The following is a 20,295-nucleotide window of genomic DNA, read 5'->3' on the forward strand; positions in this document are numbered from 1 at the left end:
CGGCACGGCCGTAAGCCATTACGACAGTGCAGAATACAATGCACCCAACAAGGGTCCCATAACGCTCAACCATGTGACACCCGGATCGACCTAGCATTTTTCCCCCTGAAAAAACCCCAAGTCCCTCAGGGTACCAGAACAGCAGATCTGCATCCCCAGCGGACAACGGGTGCAACTGATCTGGACCAGCGCGACCAGAACCAGTCCCGTGCCCTAATCACGCCGACCTGCCAACCCCAGGAGAAGGGGCAGATATGCGCGTTTGATCCCAACACAAAAAAGAAGGCGCCACCCAGACGTGTCGGTATGAACCGCGTCCGGTGGCCCACCCCTAGGGCGTGAGACCCTTCCCCATATGTCCAGACCCATTCCGTCATCATCCCCTGACATGAACGGGAACCCATCGACAACACACAGGATGTCGGAAGAGGAAAAACCCCCATCCCAATTGCTCCATAAAAACGCTGTTTCACCCAAGCAAACAAGGCGCGCTAGTCAGCCAATGGCCCAAAAGCACATCCTGAGCCAGCACTATATGTGCGTTTGGACATACCCACATCAACAATAGGCCGTTTAGACCACCATATTGAATCCCCAAGACGCCCAGGGAAACGACAAGAGGGGCGAGATGCAATCAACTCCATGAATGAATGAATGAAAAAATTTACCCAACAGACTGCAGTACAGGAATACACACAATAGGATAAGGGGAGGCAGACCTGAGAAAGACGTTAGTCTTGTTTCCATCAGGGACCCTCATTTCCAATCCATCAAGACACATTCAACTCTTTATAAAAATAAAGAAAAGGCATCACCCGTATGACCCAACTGCACAGCTGGGAGTAAAAACCCTGTTTATCACATGATTTTAATCCAGTCACTCCTTTTAATCAGAGTGTAAGACCAGACCCTCCCAGAAACACCTTCCCACATGAGACTACGGTCAAGAAAAAAGATATGTAAACTGTGAGACACGTGACCAATAGACTCAAGTTTGACACATAAACCGGGCGCAGCAGGCCCGTAAGCCCTGCGCCCAACCTCGACATCTTTAAGACACCAGCTCATGGAAGGCGTCGCCATAGCAACAACGCTACAACGGGCGGGGAAAAACCCACCGGATCCTGTCATAACAGGAGTCGGTAGAATACCCCCCCCCCCCCCCCCCCCCCCCTGTCAAGCACTGGCTTGGCCCTGACTGGCTCAGCAGAAGAGATCAAAAATCCCCTAAACCAATCAAGTGGGAAAGGAGGGGTTTATTCGACACCCCCTCCCGAAAACATTTACAGAACATTTACAACAAGCGGTGCAAGGGGAAGGCTAAGAGAATTATTAAGGACTCGAGCCACCCGAACAACTGCCTCTTTGAACTGCTGCGGTCAGGCAAGCGATACCGGAGTCTTAAGGCGAGCACAGAAAGACTCAGAAGAAGCTTCTATCCCCAGGCCATCAGGCTGCTAAACGAACAATAATCACTATGCAACAACCATCAAATGCACACAGCACACACACCCACACGCACACACTCACTCAAACAAACAACACACTGCAGCACCCACTCTCCACACTTTAGATCACACAAACACACTTACACTTTATATTTATTGATAAAGGATTTGCACTACAACTCGTACACCTACTGTGAATTGTACCTAAATTGCACCTCGTCCCATTTCTCCATTTCTGCCTTGCACTATATAGTATTGTATATTAGTACACTGCACAGTATTGTATATTGTATGGTAACTACGTCTATTCTGCATCGAACATTGTACATATGTCTAAACTGAACACTGTGACCTCATTTTTTTTACTTCTAATTTTACTATGTTATTTTATTTCATACTTATCTTGTCTTGCACAGTCTCTGGAGCGCAACAGTAAGAAGCATTTTGTATAAAAGTATTCTGTACTTCTGTATGACAACTATTAAAGAAACTTGAAACTTGAAACTTGTACTTTACATATTATCCAAATGAGGACCAGATTCACGCATAACGCCATAACGTTATTATGTTATTTCGCGCGACTATACATTGTAACACAGGGCACCCTAACTGCTTGTGTATTCTAGCAGTGTTTTAGAGGTTATTTTGTACAGTACCTTTATCTGCACTGAAACATACATTTCTACAGTACATGCAGTTGTTGAGGTAGATAACCGTGATTATGTTTATTTATTTATCTATCTCTCTTGTGTATTCTAGCAGTGTTTTAGAGGTTATTTTGTACAGTACCTTTATCTGCACTGAAACATACATTTCTACAGTACATGCAGTTGTTGAGGTAGATAACCGTGATTATGTTTATTTGTTTATCTATCTTTCTGTGAGCAAAACTTATTAATATTACATATGTGTTGGCGGAATCGCATCAATGTTTGTTATGAATAAAACGCCCGAAATAACATAAAGTTACAAAGTACAGTTGACAGCTGGGCTGTGTTAACATTACAATGTAGTCGCGCAAAATAACATTATGAATGCCCGAAATAACATAGCATTACAAAGTACAGTTGACAGCTGGGCTATGTTAACGTTACAATGTACAGTCGCGCGAAATAACGTTATGAATGCCCGAAATAACATAATGTTACAAAGTACAGTTGACAGCTGGGCTGTGTTAACGTTACAATGTACAGTCGCGCAAAATAACGTTATGAATGCCCGAAATAACATAATGTTACAAAGTACAGTTGACAGCTGGGCTGTGTTAACTTTACAATGGAAGCATGCGTTTGTGGGGCGTCAAAAATAAAATGCGCATTGGTTACCGGCGAGTGCGGAAGCACTCTTGCACTCTTGGACTGGCATTAATATAGACGCCCCCGGCCCGGCGACCAGACCGAAACCCCACCCCACCCATACCGATCCCACAACACGCAAGACCCCCCTCTCCCGGGTCGAACCGCCGGAACGATGGCCCCTCCCCCCGACATTCCCCCCCACTGAACTCAGCCTGCCCACCTCTGTACCTCCAATGTCACCAATATCACTATATACATTTATGCTAAGATGACTTAAAAATTTTTACTGACAACACAATAAGAAAAAATGAAATGAAAATAAAATAAGCTATATGGTTAGCACTTTTTTGCCCCCATTGGCGTTTTGGAGGGGAATCAGCTCTCCTATTGGAGAACCCCCCCCCCCCCTAGTGACAGAGATACCCCCAATGGAGATTCTCCAAGCCTCTCTTCATGTCCAACATTTTTGAATTCTTGTCCTTCACAAATGTCCATGTGCACATTTAAAGCAACTGCTATTCTAACATAACTCAGATTCGAACATAACTAAAAAAAAAAGACAACATTTGTCGCTCCCATGGTGTTAGAGGATCTTAGTCGTATCCCTCTGTTCCCCATTGGAAGGGTGAGGAGTAATGGCTCTCCTAGTGAGAGGGCTCCCCCTAGTGGTGAAATGCACTATATAAGTCCAACAGTCGTTCTGTGGATGGCCTCAGAGCTCCCGGTCAATGTTCTGAATTTGTCTTTCTTATGCACATGTTCATTTGTATTGTGTGTCATGTGTAATCCTGTAGTTCCTTCATACCAGTCCATCGTGTATTATTCCCCAATATGTTTCCTAATCAGCGTGTCCCTTTTTTAAATAAATTTCAAATTGTTTCTCTATAACGTGTGTATTGTAAATCATAGTGTTAATTATTCAAAATTCTGGTGTTATAGTTTTATACTACTTGGGGTAACTGTTCAATTATCTTTCCTCGGTTGTATCTATTCTCATTGCCAGGTCCCCCGTGTGTATGTTTGTATTGGGTGCTCTTCCACATCAGTGGCGTCGCGTGGGTAAAATAACAGGGGAAGCCAAAAAAAATTTATTAAAAAAAAAATTATTAAATATTTTTTATTTATTTTTTTAAGTCAAGCCGTCACCATGTACACTACAGTATGGCTCGGCGGCCAGTCAAACTTTCTTTTTATTTATTTAACAGATTGCAGAATGGGTACAATACAGTACGGCTCAATACACACAATTTTATAAGGGGATGCAGACCAGAGAAAGATGTTTGTCTTGTTTACATCAGGGTCATTAATACTGCTGGAGCATTGGTTCATTTTTGGTCCGATTTTTCCTTGCACGATTTTGCGCGCCGCGTGGGAGCAAATCCGAGACACATATTCGGTTGCAAAAAGGTGTCCGTTTCGGCAAGTTTATTCCACGCTTTCGGCGTTCCTTTTCTAAGCATTTTCGGGGCTACATGTGAATGAGTAAAAGTTGCGGGACGCCGAGATCTTTCCACGATAGAAAGCTCGCGTGGATCCCATAATAGGCTCACTTAATACAGCGTTTTTAAAATCACGCGACATTTTCAGGGTCGCGAGCCGACATTTTCCCCTCGTTTTCGATGATGGAAGTGATTTAGGAAAAGCTTCGGCACGCCGAGAGGTACCCGTGGATTTAATCTTGCGAGGATCGGGGGAAACATTCGGCGCAGTCACGGGTTAATACAATTTTCAGAGTGCAGAGGGGAGGTGTGTAGAGGGGATGCCAGACTAATTATTCTGCTCACAGCCCCGTTTTAAACTTTTAAGGTGTGGCAGTCAGCTCGAATCTGATTGGCTAGTATCGGTTATGGACTCTACATACATGAATCACATGGTTGAAGCTGGAGAAAGACACCTACCCCCTGCCTCTCCTCTAGCTGCAGTGAGCATAGTGAGTCTGACAGTGTGTTAGAGAGTTAGAAGGAGAAGAGGGAGACATTTAAAAAATAAAATAAAAATTATAACACAGATGCACAGATGAAAAAGAATGTAAACTATATTAAAAAAAAATTATATATATTTTATTTTTTTTCATATTTCATATTTGATATTAATTCATATTTTGATAGGGAGGCCTGGCTTCCGTTGGCTTCCATAAGGATTCGCCACTGTTCCACATTGACTTTGTCTTGTATCTTTCCTTGGATCACTGTGTCCCTTCATGCCCCTTTCTCGTGTCCCTTTGTCGTTCTTCATAGTTGATGCTTTGAATCGGTTCAGGTCCCCTCTTTTCCTCCTCCCGTCCTCCTCTCCTTGTCTCTTGGTTCTGGTCCACCTGTGCGCCCTCTCCATCCTCTGCGTCAGCGTAGGCCTCTCTCCTTCCCCTCCCGGCACCTTCCATCCTCTCCGCGTCGTGTCCCTTCGCCGCCTCCTGCACGCTGTCTGGACCTGGTTCCTTTCTTTTTCAAGGTTTTCTTTATTTCTACATAGCTCCGACGCTTCATTGCCACCTCCGTTGGATTTTTCAGTGTTACATTGTATGCTCCGCATTGCTCTTATTCCAATCTGCGTGGTGGCCTGGTTAGCCTCTATGTTAGCTTGTAAGCTAGTTCGTATGTTAGACTGTAGCTTCTCTGCATTGACATTCAGCATCCCGCTAGCTTGTTCTACCTGTTGCATCATTGCCTCGTGTTGAGTCTTTTCCATCTGTGTATTTACTTCATCTGGGGTTGCTTTTCTTTCATTTGTCCTCGTGTTCATTATTCATTCTTTCTTTTGTCCTCGAATCTTCACTTTTTATTTAGTTTTGAATTGTTTTACTTCCTTTTTTTGATATTCATTGACCGGGAGCTCTTTCATGTGGCTGCTCACCAGAACGTCGCAAACCGGAAGTCCCCTGGCAGGCGGTCTTATACCGCCCTCTAATGCCTTCTGCCATTATTGCACTCCTTTCGAAACGGGGTCGTTTATTTTCTTTACCGAGCTGCGGCGTGGGGGCGGGTCCTAAACACTCCGGCAAAACACACGCTTGTAGGGATGGTTTGGACAACTGACCCCGCCCGTCCGTTCATGTCCAACAACGTCATGGGCGGATTTTATGGGGGTGCATTGCACCCCCTGGTGGCCGGGGGTGAAATTGCTTAAAAAAAAAGAAATCAAGATTATTTTTATTTTAATAAAATTATAATAATTGTGAGAAACAAATCTGAATTCTATTATGTTTTGTTTTACAATACATTCATTTTATAGTAGTAATCATGTAACATTATAAGGCGAACCTTCTGTAGTGTGGCAGTGAAAGGGTTAATGCGCGGCCAAGCACCACCATTCAAAGCAGCAGCAGCAGAATGCCCCGCGCGATAGTAACGCTTGTACAAAGCCACTTATTCTGAGATGATAATTAATGTATCTGGATAACCAATGCACGGATTTTGTCGAGGCAGGTAGCGTTATTTCGGGAAAATTGATATCTATAGTCTGGTATATTTTTCGTCCACGAAAAATGGAGGCTGTAATAATTATTATTGCTCGAGAGTCTCTATGAATAATAATAATTAGAGCCTTCATTTTTCAAGTCAGTTAAAAATGATCCCCCGTAGTGCTGTGTGTGAGTGTGTGTGTGCTGCTGTACTACCTAAATAAAATAAAAAATTAGGGGTTAGGGCATTGTAAAAACGCTAAAATAATAAAATAAAGGTAAAAAAAATCACGCGCACCCGGGCGCGCGGGTATCGTTCACCAAGTAGTCGCACCCCCTGGCGTCAAGTTCAAACTCCGCCTATGAACAACGTCGGAGACAGGATCGCTGTGGATAACTGGAATGGCGATCAGATAATTGGATTATTTTTTTTGCATTACATCAGATACCAGGTAAGGACTCTATATCTAAAAGCTTGCGTTGATCTGATATTTCTTTCTACCGCGATTGAAGCTATCTGTGTTTTATGTGTGTGGCTGTGTGTCGTTGGGTGCAGGAGGGGGGGGGGGGTGCCGGTCTAAACCACATTGCATGCTTGCACGGGGAAGGATAATAATGATAATCTAGCGTTGATTTCAGGAAGATTCGATAATCAGGCGAAAAATTACAATGTGTTTATTGAATTACACAAAATGCAGTTTTCGCGTCTTTTTCCTGGAATTACTCAGAAGCACCCAAACTATGTTCATATTCAAAACGGTATAAAACGGAAATGTACAGATGAAAAATGTTTCTGTTTTTGCACGTCGACTGGAAGCAACTCACTGACACTGTTATTAGACCCAATGCTATAATATAAAATATAGGTTTAGCTCTACAAACTACAACTACGTTTACATGGGGTTAATGGATGGCAAGGCCAGGTCACTTCCCAGAAGGGGCGTGGCACTCATGTGTTAAATAAAAAGGCAGACCTATCTTGAATTACAGGCATATATGCCTTTTAAACTAGTTTAAACTGGTGATGCTCATCAAGTTTCACTTATCTAAATTGAACTGTAGCAGAGATTACCCTATCAGGGGATACTGAACAGCATTGTATTGTATATGATGGCTTCATGCTTTGATGTGCTAGCACTTCACTGCACACAACACACTGATGTTTTGCTCCCTCTCTTTTGTCCTCAATGTAATAAACCCCATATTTGCGTTTTGCCATGTTTACAAATGCTCGAATCAATGAGCGCTAACTGATGTGACAACGTTAGTGTTACTGTCATAACAACAGTAACTCTGCAATTTGCATATCGCCCCAACAGGTCCACGGAGGACGCCATAGCCCATGTGCTGCACACAGCAGCATCACACCTGGACAAGAGGCAGGGGAACTATGTGAGAATGCTGTTCATCGACTACAGCTCAGCATTCAATACCATAGTCCCCTCCAAACTCATAGCCAAGCTCAGGGACCTGGGCTTGAACTATGACCTGTGCCAGTGGGTCTTGGACTTCCTGACGGGCAGACCCCAGGTGGTAAGTGCCGGCAACTGCACCTCCTCATCCATCACGCTCAACATAGGGGCCCCCCAGGGCTGTGTTCTGAGCCCCCTCCTCTACTCCCTGTACACACATGACTGCGTAGCACAGCGGAACAACAACACCATCATCAAATTTGCTGATGACACAGTAGTGGTGGGCCTGATCTCTGCCAACGACGAAAGGGCCTACCTGGAAGAGGTAGAGAACCTGTCACAGTGGTGTCAGGAGAACTGCCTCTCCCTGAACGTCAGCAAAACAAAAGAGATGATTGTGGACTTCAGGAGGTCGGGGGTCAAGGACTACAGCCCCCTCAGCATCGACGGGGCACCGGTTGAGAGAGTGAACAGTTTCAAGTACCTCGGAGCCCACATATCCGAGGACTTGACATGGACCACACACATTGACAGTGTTGTGAAGAAGGCACGACAACGCCTCTACTTCCTCAGGCGCCTAAGGAAGTTCCAAGTCAGTCAGAAGATCCTTAGGAACTTCTACTCATGTACAATAGAGAGCATCCTGACCAGCAACATCACCTCCTGGTTTGGGAATAGCACTGCACAAGACCGTAGCAGACTACAAAGAGTGACACGTTCAGCCGAACGCACAATTGGAGGGGGGCTTCCCACCCTCCAGAACATTTACAACAAGCGGTGCAAGGGGAAGGCTAAGAGAATTATTAAGGACTCGAGCCACCCGAACAACTGCCTCTTTGAACTGCTGCGGTCAGGCAAGCGATACCGGAGTCTTAAGGCGAGCACAGAAAGACTCAGAAGAAGCTTCTATCCCCAGGCCATCAGGCTGCTAAACGAACAATAATCGCTAAACGAACAATAATCACTATGCAACAACCATCAAATGCACACAGCACACACACCCACACGCACACACTCACTCAAACAAACAACACACTGCAGCACCCACTCTCCACACTTTAGATCACACAAACACACTTACACTTTATATTTATTGATAAAGGATTTGCACTACAACTCGTACACCTACTGTGAATTGTACCTAAATTGCACCTCGTCCCATTTCTCCATTTCTGCCTTGCACTATATAGTATTGTATATTAGTACACTGCACAGTATTGTATATTGTATGGTAACTACGTCTATTCTGCACCAAACATTGTACATATGTCTAAACTGAACACTGTGACCTCTTTTTTTTACTTCTAATTTTACTATGTTTTTATTTCATACTTATCTTGTCTTGCACAGTCTCTGGAGCGCAACAGTAAGAAGCATTTTGTATAAAAGTATTCTGTACTTCTGTATGACAACTATTAAAGAAACTTGAAACTTGAAACTTGGCAGCAAACGGCTACTGCATGTGCACTGCGTCATGGAAAACGTATGTCCTTCATCAGAAATTCTGTAGACTTCAAGATAAAAATATCCGCGACCAACCAGTTGAGAACCACTGCTATAGATAACATTTGTATGTAGAGCAGGGGTTCTCAAACTTTTTCATGCCACAACCACATTTTTTTTAGATTTTTTTTGGCGACTCCACACGTGTATAGCGTAATTTCAACATAGAAATAATGAATATCAAAATATAAGCACACATTGTTGGAACTTGATCATGCATATTTATTAGCAAATTAAATTACAGCACAATGTTATGAATGAAATGAATGAATATTATCAAACGGAATTGTTTCTGTATACATATTTATAAAACGATCGACTCGAGGCATATTTAGCCAAAATATGTTGGCAGAACTTTTTTTTAATGCGTTCACATGCGCTTTTCAAGAATAAACAGAAACTAGACTTAACTCATTGACTGCCGGGGATTAGATGGGTCCCGTTCTAGCACTGCCACGCTTTAAAAGATAGGAGTGCATCACCTTGTTTGTAGAGCTATAACTATATTCTATATTATAGCTATGGATACAATACTATGGCCCATTTGACATCACCTATCTATCGTTCAATATGTGAAAATTAATAATTGTTTTCATTCATACGTTCCCGTGTTATACCGTGGTGAATATAAGTATAGTTATAGCGTGGTCTGGGGTAATTCCCGAAAGTCTGAGTAATAGCCTTATACATCATTTCTACTATAAACGTTGCTGTTTCTTGCCTGTACACACTAGTGCACTGCAACCCTGCCCGAGTCCGACGGGGCCCTACCCGACCGGACGGGTTCGGGCTGGGTAGGGCTTTGTTTTTAAATAAATAATTCGGGCTCGGCCGGGCCGGGCAGCGCCCTCTTTATTTTATTTTTTTTTTATTGCGCTCTCGCTATACTCATATAACTAGGGTTATAGGATAACCTTAAGTTCCTGTTTCCCTTTTGCGCCAGCTGTCATCAGAGAGTCAGAGCCTCGTGTCTCTCTGAGTCGCGATGGATACGTTAACAGATATGGAATTAGGGAAAGGGAGAGCTTTTGAAAGTTCCCAATGCCTCTGGGAAAGCTGCATTTTTGGAAACATTTGGATGTAATTACCGCAGGGAGAATTCGAGGACAGTAGAACAGTGCTGAACGGTGGATGGTGGACAAAATAAGAGCAGACCGAAGTGGTTCAATAACTTCAATTGTTGTTTGAAGTTGGAATATAGCCAGTTGGCGAACATTTTAATTTGTTCTTGGATGTAGCAACTGGTTGGCGAAGTTTTGTTAACGTTATTCAACGCCAGACGTTTTTGTTGCTGACGTCAACAGCGTGGTGAGTCCTGATTTATTTTATATTATAATTGGTTGCTGCGGTCGAGTTTTTTCTGTATACTTTTGTGTCATGATGACATTAATGTTTTAGTCTGTGTCTGCCAGTACCTCTGTACTCGCGACATCGGATTCGGTAGCATCCGAGCAGTTTTTGGACTGATTGTGATGACGAGGCACCGTGTTCAGTAACACGCGTGCTGGGAAATGGAAATAGAAGGCATTTGCGAAACAGGCTATATAGGCCTATAATGCTTGTTAGTTTTCAACGTGATATGCGTTATTTAGGTATACCTATTGGACATTTTCGTTTTTGTTTATTTATTAAGTTAATAGATAAACAGTGTTTCGAATATTTAAAACAAAATAATTATTTAATATTTGGCTATATAATTATAATGCTTCATTAGTTTTCAGCGCGATATGCGCCTATCTGTTATTTAGGTAGACCTATTGGACATTTTCGTTTTTGTTTATTTATTAAGTTCATATAAAACCTAATATATTAATTTTTTCAGGCTTTCACTCGGGCTAGGGCTTCAAATGTTGCATTACAGTCGGGCTTATTTTCGGGCAGGGCCTGAACGTCATGGGCTCGGGCTGGGCACTTGCAGACCACTAGTACACACTACTATTCCAAAATCACATCTATATCATAGGTATTATGTTTCATCATGAATGCATGAAAGGGGGGGGAAAAGTTTTTTGATGCTTTGATCGTCACCAACGGCATACGTTGTGGAGTAACATTACACACACATGTAACGATCGAAATGAAGACATGGTTGGATCAACGCACGATTGATATCATATAGCCCTTACCTTCACTAGGATGTACCCCAAAAAGAATATTCCAATTATCTGATCGCGAGTCCCAGTATTGGTGTTGATCGTGTCGCCAACATAATCCACACACACATCGGGAGCATTTGACGCTTCTCAATCTGATCGTTCTAACCACTCCATTCCCGACAAAGAAAATGCCCCCGGAGACATTTGGCTATTGCACAGGCCAAGATACAAGGTTTCAAAGGGTGCTCGATACCGCTGTCTAGCTGGATGTGGCCGGTATTGCACTTTGGCGATTTCACTCATTCCCTATGGTAACACTGAGGTCCCAGGATAAAAATATCGGAAAAAAAGGAAAAACTATCAAATAACGTATATATACGTGGTTGGCGTTCAAAGGATGGCGCCCAATAACGTATATAAACGTGTGCTTGTACATTTGAACATAGTTCCATGATACGTGGCTGCGTTGTGCTGAGAAAGAGGCGCAGATCCGCTTCTACTCTGAGGCGAGATCTGTATTTATTTTTTATTAATGTCAGAGCCGAGAATCCCGCTTCACAGAGGTATGTTGATGCAAACGGGACAAGCTTTCTCAGTGCAGCATTACACAGCACTGGGTAGTCGTTCCGGACTGATATCCAAAACTTTGTGAGGGCCTGTCCAGTGAACTTGACTTTCAGTAGCTCGTCACAAGAAAGATCGATCAACGCCTCCTGCTCAGACAGTGGGAGGCCTGTTGCGTCATGCGCAATGAACGGATCTTGGATCCAGTTGTTCAAATTATCCGTGCTCTTTCTTTCGGGGAAATAATTCCGAAATGTATCAATGAGCCCTTCTATGTGACTACAGATGATGGGCTTCAAAAAGAAAGCTAACGATTCCGTTTTTAATTCAGGATGCTTAGTTTCCAAGTGCAGCTGTAATTTACTTGGTTTAAAGCTCTCGTTAGCAAGGATCTCGTAACACAAAACGCACTGTGGTCTCGGGTCATCTTCTTGGCTAGTCCAAGTAAATCCATATGCCAAGTATTTAAGGTCCTTACTTCTTTTACTCCGTTTCATAGTAGTGCTGGTATCGCTACTACTAAATTCTGCCTTTCTCTTGCCAGCATTTGGAACACACGCAGGTGACGCCAATAGTGTGCAACTGCAGAGCCACAGAGCAGCGCTCTCAGGCCCCGCACATTCAGGCCCGCTCAGCAGCGCCACCCACCCAATGGCTGAATTGCCAATGGCTGAATTGGAGTATGGCACTGTGCAGGCGTTTATTTAGATCCACGATGCGTTTATTTAAACTCTATTTAACAGATTGCAGAATGGGTACAGTACAGTACAGCTCAATACACACAATTGTTAATGGGATGCAGACCAGAGAAAGACTTTCGTCTTGTTTACATCAGGGTCCCCCATTTTCAGGGGGAGGGAACTGTATATTTATGATTAATTGAAAATGGGGGACCCTGATGTAAACAAGACGGAAGTCTTTCTCTGGTCTGCATCCCCTTAACAATTGTGTGTATTGAGCTGTACTGCAGATTTTGACAACAAAATTAACAATATAATGCCGCAAGTTCTGTTATATTTCAATTGCCTTACTTATTTACATAAGTATTATAGGCCTACAGCAGTATTGTACAGCCAGTAACTATACTTTTGCTCACACAATATCTTGAATGAATGAGTTTATTTATTTAGAACATAAATTGAAAATAAATAATAATAAAAAACAAGTAATAAACAGATAAAAAAAGTTCATGTATAATGTTGTAAAATAGCTTAGACATAGCCTACTTGCATATAATAGTCATGTATAATAATTCCTTAATTACCATCATACGTACCCACCACATCACATAGACTGCAGTAGTGTATAGCATATAGCAAATGGTTTTACTTTTATAAGTGTTACCCCAAATCTCCACACAGTAGTTCAGATATGGTATACTAGTGAGCAATATAGAATGTACAGTGATTTATCCCCGCAAAGGAATGTAACCTTCTGAGTCTTGGCTAATAACACCTCCATGCAGTCTTTGAATGCTTCAATGCTGGAATCTGGAGCTCTGTATACACAACTGACAATCACGTTTCTCAGATCTCTACTGAGATACAATCCATCAAGTTGTCAATGGTACTGTAGTTGACATGCATTCTACAACCTTATATTTGAGGCTATTTTTTATATAATAGGGCTACACCCCCACCTCTTTTCCCAATCCTGTTAATATAATTGAGTTCATATCCATTCAACTCAATGTCAACAATTTTCTCAGAGCTAAACCAAGTTTTGGATATTGTTTGTCAATTTTAAAAGCTCAGAGGACGGAACAGGTTTATTTGTTTATATTTTTTTATTGATAAGGAGATAGGGAAAGATAGAAAAGGATGGATGGAGCAGGCGGTCGGGTGGCGTAGCAGAGATTATAGGCCCTGTGTAGTATCTTTAATTGTAAAATTTTGATATCTAACACATTTTGATATTTTATCATTCTTAAGTGCTGCTTCCCATTGTGTTTCAGACATGGGTATACCCCATGTCTCGCTCTCATTGTATTTAACACTTTAATCGCCGAAAACGCTGGGCTCGTCTTTTCCCGCCATGCTCATTCTGCCGAAGACGCCGTAACACGTTTTTGATATCAATATTTCAAAAATCTGTGATCGAAATCATATTTCTCCTCCGGGGACCTGAGATATACTGCTGAGCTCGACTCAACTGGCTAACGGTTCAAGAGCGCCATCTGGTGGCCGATCGGCAGATTGGCCAACAGGAAGTGACGCGCCAAACAGGAAGTGCTCATCCATATTTTGTCCGGGCACTCGCGATCGTTAGCCGGACTCCATCTCGACACACTGGATAATCAATCACTCGCCCTAACTCAATAAACAACGTTATTTGGACGTATATAGTATTATACAACCTGGAAATGGTTCATCTAGATCAACATCCCATAATCGAAAACTGTCTACTCCAAGCTGATCGTCCAATGGCGCGAGGAAGATACGGTAAGATCCAGCGTTATTTTCCAACGTGTTCTTTACTAACTGTTCTGATGACCATATGACCCACACTAGATGAATGATATAACGTTGCCCACGGAATTATAAACGACCCCCCACCCATCCGGTCAACATCAGATGATACGTAGTAACTTCTAGAAGTACCTCCAGTTGAAATGCTTTATCTGGCACCGATCGCTACCAAACTGTATTTGATCATCAATATAATGCATTTGGGGCTATAAATCAAGTTCTGGAGAAAGCTGCAGAAAACGATAAAAACATACTTATACTTTAGACCATATTTTAGTATGAATATGTGAATGAAAAATTATAACGTTGCTACACCCTGAACAATAGATATAGGACATTAAATGGGCCATAATAATGTCAATTTAGCAATAGAATTTAAAAAGTTATAGCCCTGCAAAGAAGGGGAACTTCTCCATAGACAAATAGAGCTGGCTAGGGATGGTAAATTATGAATTTAACCATGGCGATCAAAGTGTTAATAAATACATGTAAATTATATTTGGTATTTGTAACTTGGCTAATATTGAAACTGTTGGTTAGCTAGATTAAACAGTAATATTATTTTGTTTCTCTGTCTTGCGATGGCTGTTACCTTGGCAACAATCCATATTTCACCGGCCAATACATATTTCATGGCGATCCATATTTTATATGAAACTGGCACCAGGGCGCCATATGACCGATGACATGTACTGTGTGGTTTGTTTGGTCATTTAGATCCCCCAGTATTTGGTGGCGCTAAGATGGCGGAGGTCTCGTGACGGTCTCATGACCCAAATCAGCCATTGGGAGAGCGCGGTGTCTGAGAGCGCGGGGCCTGAAAGCGCGGGGCCTGCGCTACTCTGCGGCTCTGCAGTTGCATGCTTCTCGGTGACGCACCGCTTCTGACAACAAACCTATCCATTGCGAGTGTCCAGGTTAAATTAATCAAATCAGCTTTATATGCTTGGCCTGGAAAGTCCCCCCCGCCTGGAAGTGCTTTAGTTACGAGACAGTGTCGATCACAAATATCTGAGTAAACTGCGGTTCCTACTGGTCAGTCGGGGAGGGGATCGGGGGGAAATAGCGTGAACCTCTGCACGCGTTACATTCCCCCAGTGAGAGTCCTTGCTGTCAGGTGAAAAGAAGCGGCTGGCTGACTCCACATGTATCGGAGGAGGCAGAGTTCTACACCCTCCCTAGGCCGACAGTGGGGCAATGCGCACAACGACCAGGAAGGGAATTGGCATAACGACAAAATTGTGATGGGAGCAAAATACAGAAAAAGTAAAAAAAAAAAAAAAAAAAAAAAAGTACACATTGACTCACAAAATACCAGACGATATACCTGTGCAGGGCTGTCACGCACGCTTGCACATGCACGTCGCGGCACTTTGCGCTCCTCTGACTAACAAAAGAGTGATTATACCTGCGCAGGATGTATGAGATGTTGGGCTTGCGGATTTTCGCTTGATCATTTATTTAAATTAGTTTTCCAATGCACGACCCCACTGTCACCTACCTGTGACCCCAATTTGGGTCGCAACCCGTAGTTTGAGAACCACTGATGTAGAGTAATCTTTTTTTTAATAATACATCCACAGAGCTTTTAGAAAGGTGCAGAATAAAAATGTTGCTTTTGCAACCCAAAATAGGTAGTGGGATTGTTCAAACTTATTGTAATTATTGAACTTCCCATTTCCCCACATGTAATGCACCTGATTGGATAAATGACATGCTGGTGCTCTATTGTGACATTTAGTGGCTGAATGTTATCTATAGCACCTTTAATTTCAACTCCATACTCTCTGACGTCTGGAGCTGGTACTTTTACAATGGTGGCACAGCGGTAACATTTTGACAATGCAGCTCACTCACCAAGTAATTTACTTTCAGATACTAATTTAAATCAGGTCAAGAGATTAAGTATGACTTTAATCAATATTTGTGTACTTAATGCTTTTCAGAGACATAGAGGTCGGGTTCTATTTAAGAATGAATATTGCATTTGTATCTACGAGTAATTCATTGGCTGCAGAACTTGAGAACTATTAGGAGTGTCTGACTCTTAACCACCAAAACCTGCACGGACTACTGTATAAGGTATATTATACCTGACGGGGTACAGACCAGAGGTAGCCAACATGGTGCCCGCAAGCAGGGGCGTAGCTGGGGGGGGGGGGTAGCTTAGGATGATTCCAAGGGCCCAGCACTGGGGGGGGGGCCCAACATTTTTTTTTTTACTAGACATCACTCAGGTGTATTATTGATGCTCTCATTGATACTATGTTTGTTTCTGAAGTGTGTGTGTGTGTGTGTGTGTGTGTGTGTGTGTGTGTGTGTGTGTGTGTGTGTGTGTGTGTGTGTGTGTGTGTGTGTGTGTGTGTGTGTGTGTGTGTGAGATATATATAGAGAGAGGGGGGGCTTTGGTAGACTATTGCATTGGTCCATTCATTGAAGATGAACGCAATGCGACATCCTTTACTAGGCTCACCCACCAACAGTGCAGGTGCCGAACTGCTTATCCGAATGTATAGGTAAAAACCATATTATGCGTTTTCATCAATAAAAAAATTGCCCAAAAAAAATCTGCACGCGCGCTCGCATTCACTGGGGGCCTACAAATACATTCTTTCATGGGGCCCAGAATCTGGAGCTACACCCCTGCCCGCAGGGACCACACGTAAGTCGCCTGCAAGGCATGTTCTAAAAACCATGGAGCTACATTTACAATTAAGTGAGTTGCTTTTCTTTTTTAACGTTAAATATCTTTGGAACCGTTTGTGATAAATCTTGTGTATCTATCTATCATATAATGTAGATATATATTGAGATATTGTGTTTTATTATAAATAGGGGGGATATTGGGATTGTTGGGGATTGCAGCTTAGTCAGGTTCTTGAGGGTGGTCCTAGCTGGGTATGGGGTCACCACATAGATAATATCGGTCATTCTCATCCACTGTATCTATCTATCTATCTATCATATAGTATTATTATTAGATAGATACAGTGGATTAGAACAACCAATATAATCTATGTCTGTCACTATAGCCAATGGAAATGCTAGAAAGGGTCACGTGGGCTGGGAGAACCAGTGAAAAATATTACAGACATAGATTTGTAATTTTGTTCTGAATGAAAATCACCTGTTGATGATTCATGTGTGTAACTATGCTATTTGGATAAGATGCAGAGAGGGATATTGATAGGAGCCCATAACAGAAAAAGGAGGAGAGAGCTATGGATGGGCCTTTGTGTGTGTGTGGGGGGGGGGGCTAAATTGCAGGGAGATACTGGTCCAAATATGAAGGCAATACCAACATGTATGTATTTTTCACATTGTCTGCAAAAAAAACGCCCAGAACTGTTAGGATTAGGGGTGCTGTGAGGGTGAGAACGCAATTGCAGAGGGAAGAGAGGAGGCGGAGACGGCAGGATACAAATCAAAATACGTTTACTAGGATGACAAAATCATAAAAAACAACACTGAAGGAACGGGAAAACAAAGATGAACGAAAACGGGATATATAACTACTTACAGCACAGACGAACATGAAACAAGGCAATGGGAGGCATGAAGTACGTGAGGGTACAATGGGGGTACAGGAGACAATGACGCCACGAGGAGGTGATGACAAACAGACACCTAAATACCAACACTAATTAACAACGATCAACACCTGGCAGGGCCAAAACACAGAATCACAAACACAACCTAGACACAAAAAGCAATGACACCATAAACACAACTAGACACAAATGCAATGACACACACAACAACCAGACAGGGGGACGACATCAGATACAGACAGGGATGGTCCAGGATAACAAATAATTAGAAATTAATTCAATTACTTGAAACCAACATAAGATGGCCGTCTGCACCATCCGGCTTTGGTCACTGGAGGGAGGTAGGGAACCAATGTCAGGGGGAAGGAAATGTCCACTGTCATTTTCATGCCTGGCCCAGCAAGAGCCGGACCTGGGGACGTAACAGTACCTCCCCCTCAGGGGGGGGCTTCCAGACCCCCGAGAATAACGTCTGGACACAGGTGAAGGAGGAAGCCGGGACCCCGGAATGGACCCAGGGAGAGGACCCGGAGACCTGGGGCCGGGAGCCTGAGCAAAAAACCCAGGAGGGGTATAGCAGCCCGGAGGGCTGAAAACAGGCGCACAAGCCCGGAGAGGGGGGGTGGGGATGGGAACCGAGGCCTGGAGAGGGGAGGCAGGGAAAGAAACAGAGAGCCGGAGAGGAGAGCTGGAGCCGGGAGCAGAAGCTCGACGAGGGGGGGTGGGGATGGGCACCGAGACCCGGAGAGGGGGGCTGGACCAGGGAACAGAGGCCCGACGAGGGGGGGTGGGAATGGGTGCCGAGACCAGGAGAGGGGAGCTGGACCTGGGAACAGAGGCCCGACGAGGGGGGGTGGGAATGGGTGCCGAGACCCGGAGATGGGAGCTGGAACGGAGTTGTGGCGGCGACAACCCCCGGAGCAGGATCCGGAGCAGGATCCAGCGCAGACCATGGCGAAGACCATGGCGAAGACCATGGCGAAGACCACGGCGAGGACCAGGGCGCCGATCACGGCGTAGGGCTGGACCAGACGGGGAGCCAGGACCAGTCGAGGAGCCGAGATCCGATGTAGCAGCCGGGCCAGGTGTAGAGGCTGGGCAGGATGCGGAGACCGGGCCGGTCTCTGCAGCGAAGCGTGGCGTAGGATCCGGCGATGAGGGACCTGGAACAGTGACAGCCGGAGCTGTGCTGACCGGAACCAGGCTGGCAGCGATGGCCGGATCAGCTGTGGAGGCCTTGCTAGCGATAATAGCCCAGCTCGCCCTCTGAGCCTTGCTAGGCCTTGGAGGTTCGCAAACTGCGGGAACTAGGCTAACCGTGGGGCCTGAAACAGCTGTAGGGACTAGGCTACTGGGCGGGACAGCACTTATTTTAAATTTGTTGGACCTCATGGTGTTCTTGTTTTGTTCTTGACTTATTGTTATGTTTCTTCTTGACTTGTTTAAAGAAGACGTGTCCGGCCCATGGGGACATTAATGTGTGTTGTCGGGCCTTACAAATACATTTGATTTGATTTGATTTGATTTAGTACTAGCTGTGGACATCTGGTCCGTCTCACAAACTAGGCTGATTGTGAACCTGGAGATTAGGCTAGCAGTGGGGACTGTGCTAGCTGGGGAAGCCTGGCTAGCTACTGGAGAGAAGCTAACGGGCGGGGCAGTGCTAGCTGTGGACGTTTGGTTAGCTGTAGAAACGAAGCTAGCGGGCGGGGATGTGCTAGCTGTGGATGTCAGGATTGCCTCAGGAACTAAGCTAACGGACAGAGCTGTGCTAGCTGGAGATGCCTGGTTAGCTATAGGAGCGATGCTAACGGGCGGAGCTGTGCTAGCTGGGGACTCCTGGTTAGCTGTAGGAGCGAAGCTAACGGGCGGAGCTGTGCTAGCTGGGGACTCCTGGTTAGCTATAGGAGCAATGCTAATGGGTGGAGCTGTGCTAGCTGGGGACTCCTGGTTAGCTATAGGAACGATGCTAAAGGGCAGAGCTGTGCTAGCTGGGGACAACTGGTTAGCTATAGGAGCGATGCTAACGGGCGGAGCTGTGCTAGCTGGGGACTCCTGGTTAGCTATAGGAGCGATGCTAACGTGCGGAGCTGTGCTAGCTGGGGACTCCTGGTTAGCTATAGGAGCGATGCTAACAGGCGGAGCTGTGCTAGCTGGAGACGCCTGGTTAGCTATAGGAGCGATGCTAACGGACAGAGCTGTGCTAGCTGGAGATGCCTGGTTAGCTATAGGAGCGATGCTAACGGGCGGAGCTGTGCTAGCTGGGGACTCCTGGTTAGCTGTAGGAGCGAAGCTAACGGGCGGAGCTGTGCTAGCTGGGGACTCCTGGTTAGCTATAGGAGCAATGCTAATGGGTGGAGCTGTGCTAGCTGGGGACTCCTGGTTAGCTATAGGAACGATGCTAACGGGCAGAGCTGTGCTAGCTGGGGACAACTGGTTAGCTATAGGAGCGATGCTAACGGGCGGAGCTGTGCTAGCTGGGGACTCCTGGTTAGCTATAGGAGCGATGCTAACGTGCGGAGCTGTGCTAGCTGGGGACTCCTGGTTAGCTATAGGAG

Source organism: Notolepis coatsorum (assembly GCF_963971535.1).
Source record: "Notolepis coatsorum genome assembly, chromosome: 2".
NCBI classification, from domain to species: domain Eukaryota; kingdom Metazoa; phylum Chordata; class Actinopteri; order Aulopiformes; family Paralepididae; genus Notolepis; species Notolepis coatsorum.